The sequence below is a fragment of the Panthera onca genome, chromosome C2 (assembly GCF_046562875.1).
Source record: "Panthera onca isolate mPanOnc1 chromosome C2, mPanOnc1 haplotype 2, whole genome shotgun sequence".
NCBI lineage: Eukaryota > Metazoa > Chordata > Mammalia > Carnivora > Felidae > Panthera > Panthera onca.
This window is the reverse complement of record NC_138347.1, coordinates 113,670,103-113,676,660: the sequence shown is the minus strand read 5'-3', so window position 1 is coordinate 113,676,660 and position 6,558 is coordinate 113,670,103.

Genomic DNA, 6,558 nt, shown 5'->3' with positions numbered 1-6,558 from the left:
ATGCCGCCCTGGGACCCCTTTTCAGATCATTTATAATTATACAGGTGAAACATTCCAAAGCCCCAACATCGTGAAGATATTGTGTATGTGTATGTGTAGGTGTGCGCAAGACGGAAAGGAAGTGTAAGAATAAAACTGTTAGAAAGATGCTCTATTATGTGCGGGTACCTAGTATCACTGAACTGTACCCTTAAAAATGGTTAACATGGTAATCTTCTGTTGAGTATATTTTACCACAAAAGTTAACAAGAAGAAAGAAAGAAAGAAACTAACAGGAGAGTGAGAACACCTTTCCTTTCCCACACTCTTTGAGCCCTGGACTTTCTCAGGTAGAGATGCAAGCCACATTTTGTGTTTTCTTAGTTTCAGCCACAGTGAAGGCATTTTTCCCAAGGGGCTATTTCCGCCCATGTTAATTTCCTGTTCTAATAAATACAGGTCAACATGTGATACAGAAAGTGGCTTTTGTTTGTATGTTTTAAAAATACTAACTAAATGAAGAGACGTGTGATGGCTGGCACATGCAGGTTCCGCAGTCAGGGCAGCAGACTGGCAGGTGGACCCGTCGGGGACTAGAGGCAAGGACTGGGAGTGTGGGGAGCACATGGAAGAGGAGACCCCTTTTAAGTTCCTTCCCTGCCGCCTGGCTTTCCACTGCTTCTTCCCGCATGCCTTTCATCATAGTCTTAACAAAAGTTATTCGAACACATTGGCTCCACACTTGGAGATGACTCTGGGGGAAGGAATTTCAGTGCTTCAGGACTTTGTTCCTCGGACAGCCATCTGCTGCCCAAGCGATCTGACGGGCAGTCAGAGTAGCCGCCATTCGTCAGGGTCCATCTGTGCACCAATGTCCTCGGCTCTGAGTTTTGCGTGTATGTTTCTCACAGTGATCCTTTAAGGTGGGTGTTATTATCTCCACTTCATAAATGTGGAAGCTGAGGCCCAGTAAGGCTAGTGATTTGCTGAAAGTCTCACTGCTAATTAGTGGCAGAATCAGGATCCAGATCTTGATCTGTTTAATCTCTGAAGTCTACACTCTTCATTATACTTGGTAGGTCACTTTGCTTTGCATTTTAACAGAAGTATAAAACAAGGGAAAAAATAAGATGGGGGTTAGACCAGATCAGTGGTTCTCAACTCTAACTGCTGTGGGTTCTCCGGGGAGGCTTTAGAAAGCCGACAGAAACTCAGCCCTACTGCCAGGGATTCTAACTCTGGTGCTCTGGTCCCCAGGTGATTCTGAGGGGCAGGTGGGTTGAGAACCCTGATCTACACCAGTGCTTCTCAAACTTGGGATCCAGATCAGCCAGGATTGTGTAAGAATGCAGATTCCGATTCAGTAGGTCTAGGGTATGATGGGAAATGCTACATTTCTTTCTTTTTTTCTTTTTTCCTCTTGTCCTTTTTCTTTTCTTTCAGATCCAAGTTAGTTAACATACAGTGTAGTGTTGATTTCAGGAGTAGAATTTAGTGATTCATCACTTACATACAACACCCAGGACTCATCCCAACAAGTGCCTTCCTTAATGCCCGTCACCCATTTAACTCCTCCCCCCACCCACCTCCCCTCCATCAACCCTCAGTATGTTCTCTATTGTTAAGAGTCTCTTATGGTTTGCCAGGAGATGATACATTTCTAACAAGCTCCCAGGTGACGCTGAGGCTGCTGGTTCATGAACACACTTTGAGTAATGAGGGTCTGAATGATCTCTAGGTTACTGTCCTCTTCTAACATGCTGTGACAGTAGAGAAAGCAGTTCTCAAGCACAGGTGTTCTGTATCCAGCAAACATCTGCCTCCCTATGTCCTGGTCATCGCTATCTGTCGCAAACAAGCAGTATTGCTTTTGGTGGTCAAAATGTGTGAAAGCCAAACATCAGTAATGGTGCATCGTGTAACATGGTGAAGGGTCATGGACTCTAGAACCTGCTCATATCCCGGTTCCGTTGCTCACTGGCTGTGAACTTAAGCAAGTTGCTTTGTCTCCCTGAACTTTAATTTCCTCAACTTCAAATTGAGGCTAATAAACTCTTATCCTCTTTGGGATATGGGGAGGATTTGATGGGTTAACCTAGATGAAGCACTTGGCACAAATAGATGCCCAATAAATGGCAACTGCTGTTATCTTGGTGAACTTTGCAAGCTGACCTAATCTTCTAACACGGTTCCTGTAGGTCAAAGGGATCCTCCTCTGTGTCCTCTGCAAGGATCATCAAACACTTTGATATGAATGTCAGGTGACACTATGACGTAAGAAATTTTATGATACAGGCCCTTCAGGCTAACATTTCTGCCGTTGCCTAGGGAATGACTGGGACAGAGAGACTATTTCCTCCCTTCTCTGGACTGTTAGATTATCTCTCTATCTCTGTTGCCTGCCTGTCCGAGGCAAATCCCTCAGTGATTTTTGCTATAAAAACAGACAGCGTTAACTCTTGAGGTGTTTTCTTCAATGCTGTCATCAGACCAATGTTGGTAGTAACTTATTCAATCAGATATTCATGATGTGCCCAGGTACCAGGGATACAAGGATGAACAAAAGGTTCACAGTTTGTTGAGGGGAGGCAGACACTAAGCAAATAAAATATACAATTATAATTGTAGAAAATGCTATGAAGGAAAAGAACAGGGTACCCTGAAAGAAAATATTAAAGAGCTTGTGCCACTAACCAACTTTCATTTAAAAAGAGCCTCTGATTGCCCATGTGTATGGGTAGAATGGACTGGACCGGGGCAAGAGGGAGGACAAGCAGTTAGAAGCTCTTAACAGGTGTCCAGGCCTGGGTGCTGGCAGGGGAGCCTGGGAGAAGTTGGTGGAATCAAGACTTGGAGCAGGGGCGCCTGGGTGCCTCAGTCAGTCAAGCGTCCCGTCTGACTCTTGATGTCGGCTTAGGTCGTGATCCCAGGGTTGTGAGAGCTAACCCTGCAACAAGCTCCACGATGAGCTTGGGATTCTCCCTCTCCCTCTCTCTGTCTCTCTCTTGTTCTCTGAAAGACTTGGAGCAAATTCCCTTCATTTTCCTTATCATAAAATGTTGGCTTGTAGGTTTAATAGTTTTATAATTTTTCCCCATTTGCTCAATGTAGAAGACACCATATTGTCATTAAGAAAAATTCCAGGGGCGCCTGGGTGGCGCAGTCGGTTAAGCGTCCGACTTCAGCCAGGTCACGATCTCGCGGTCCGTGAGTTCGAGCCCCGCGTCAGGCTCTGGGCTGATGGCTCGGAGCCTGGAGCCTGTTTCCGATTCTGTGTCTCCCTCTCTCTCTGCCCCTCCCCCGTTCATGCTCTGTCTCTCTCTGTCCCAAAAATAAATAAAAAACGTTGAAAAAAAAAAAAAAGAAAAATTCCAACCGGTTCTGTGGCTTTCCCTTTGTAGGCCCCTCCCTCCTTGCCTCCCTTCCTTTCTCTTTCTTCTGTAAAATGGCGGTGGTGATAGCAGGCATTGGTATCACAGGGTCTAACATTTTTCCTTGCCCTGTCATTTGAGGACTCCAGTACAAATTAAAAGAATGCACAAGTACAAAATGTAAAGCTTCCAACTTAGTAGCTGAAGCAGCTTTAACAATACAGAGAGTTGGATTTCCTATTCTTTAAGAACTCTTGATTTCCTCTCTTTCAGGCCAGCATAGGTCAGTGAAATTAGAATCATACTCCAAGCACAGGCTGCGTGAGTCAGGAAAGGTCAAGGCCACAGGATGCTCAAGCCAGAACTACAAAGCAAAACAGGTCTCTGTCCCCAGGCACCGTACCTGGCTCTAGACTGTGGGAATCCAAGAGGCAGCTGGAGCATGAGTCACCAGCTAACGCCAATTGACACACGCTGGGTCACAATTATCCCAGAATCACCTCATATAAAACCTGGCTGGAATGATTTACACACCCTAAATAGCTCAATTGTCTCACAGAAATGAGATAGTAGAAACATTTCTACTAGACTACTATGATCGTATATTTAGTAGATATAGAGTAGAAACATTTAAAAAACAAACCTTCTAACATTGCAGGTTACGAAATATGGGACCAGAGATGTGGTCCCAAATGTGGGACCAACCTAAGGTCGCACTGCTGTCACTTGGCAACACCCAAGAACTTGAAGTTAGGCACAAGGAAAATGTCCTTGGACAATATGGTAGAGAAGTTGCGTAATTCTGCTGACAAGACAGAGACGCTCAGCCATTCATTTGAATCTGTTGGTAGTTCTAGGTCCAACTCAATTGTTGATGCCTCAGTGGCCTCTCCTCGCAAATTCCTGACAATGTGCACCGAATAGTTCACTGTAGGGACATCACCTTCTTAATCCCCTAGATGTTAAGGAATCAGGGAAACCAAGACCTCATCCTGCTCACGGAAAGGCTGAGAACCTCTGATCCCAAGGTCAGTTGGTTTAAAAAAAATTTAAGTATAGAATAATGGAAATAGAAACATGACATACACTCAGGTTCTTGCCACCCAGAATTAATAACTATGAACATTTTCTCCCAAAGAATTTTGAGCATCTTTTTCTCTTCAGAATGGCTCAGGCATTGGAAGGCACAGGCCGAAAATACTATCTTGCTTGATCAGCCCGATTTCTGTCAAATTAGAATATACAACTAGGACATGAAAGGGAAAGAGATTCTTTTTTTATATGGGGCAGAAGTGGACCATGTGATGAGTTTTGACAAATGACTACCACTGTGTGGTAAATTGCGTTTGCAACTGGAACTACATAAAAAGGCGCTTTAATTTACATAAACTTTTTTTTGCTGTTTTCACTTCCTCTTAAAACAGGGAATAACCTGGGGATTTTTGTTTACAGGCAGAAAATGCTTACTTTCAAAAAAGAGAGTAAAAGTTAAGTTTACAGATTTCCAGTGACAGAGATTCAAGGGAGCTAAGTAGCTCTGGAAAGTAGATGTTCAGAGTTTTGTTGCCTAAAACTTTAATTTGTCAAGTTCTGGAAACATGTTTGAACTGGGAGTCAGGAAGTCTGAATTCTAGAATCGGTGTTGCCACTAATGCTCCGTTATGGCCGCTAGCCCATCACTTTACCTCCCAAGGCTGAAAACCTAACGTTTTATGCTTTAGGAAGAACTTGATTCCACAATGTCCGTCTTCCCAGGGCTTTTGAACGTAACTTCCTTTACCTTTGGTACCTTGTTGACCAATTGGTCCTGATCTTCCCCATCACACATCACAAGAAGGCTTGGATACGGACACGAGTGGTGGTGAAAGAAGCTAGTCAAGCTGATGCACAAAACACATTGTCTGGGCATCATGTACACAATGGACAGCCAATCTGGACCAGCTCCAGCTCTGAGAGTCAAAGTCCACCTGCTCCTAGATCCTAGTTTTGCCTTCACAGATCCCCCCCCCCCCGCCCCCATGTAGTAAATGTGATTTTCTTGGTAACAAGAGCTATAGTTTTCATCCATTTACCAAACACGTTATAAGCACCTTCTTTTTGCTAAGGGCACTGTTTCTCACCTTTATTGGAAGAATAGCCTAGAAGAGAAGTTACTTTAGCAATTCCTTAAGCGTGTCTGGTATTTTTGCTGTAAACATCTTTGCCACAAGCATTGTTGTCGTGTAACTAATTGTCCAGAAGGCAATTTTTCTATAAAAGACCAAATAACTGGTTTCATTCCTCCATTGATGAATCAACTGCCTCTGGCAGTTAATGTATTGAAACTACTTATCAGTTTCATTTCATTTCTCCATTGACAAAGTTCTCCTGTAAATCTTAGCTAGCCCTCATAATGGTCCGTACAGGGCAAGTAGATGAAATAGTGAGTCGTAACAAGTCCATGTATCGACTTAACAGAAAGTATGGTGATAAAACTTACAGGAAATGTGAAATGAGCATAAAGCCAGATGACATCCTATGTTAGAAAGTGATAGCCTATCACGATGACGACAAAGCTCATTTACAGTGCATCACAACATTAGCATTTCTTTAACATTTCCCATATAACTTTGGAAGGTTGGTCAATGAACATGTGACAATATGCCAAGAACAGACAACAGCACAAAGGCTTTCAGAACACAACACAAAGCTCCGTTACAAACATGTAATCCTAGTATTGGGAAGCTTATACATTTCTTAATAAAGGAAGAAATTTTAGCAAAAAAAAAAAAAAAAAAAGAAAAAGCACAATGCCAAATGAGGAGACTAATCAACAAGCAAAAAGTGTTAATACTATGAATGAAAGACTTGGGGACAAGCATTTAGGTATAATCCACCCAGTAAAATCAGTTATTTGCACAGTATTGCCATGAATCTACACACATTTTAAGGGTATTCAATTATTTTGTATTCCACAATGAAGTCTTAATTTTGTTATTTTTCATGTTTCATTATGTCCTTTTTTTTAAAAATTTTTTTTTAACGTTTATTTATTTTTGAGACAGAGAGAGACAGAGCATGAACGGGGGAGGAGCAGAGAGAGAGGGAGACACAGAATCGGAAGCAGGCTCCAGGCTCTGAGCCATTAGCCCAGAGCCCGACGCGGGGCTCAAACTCACGGACCGCAAGATCGTGACCTGAGCTGAAGTCGGATGCTTAACCGACTGAG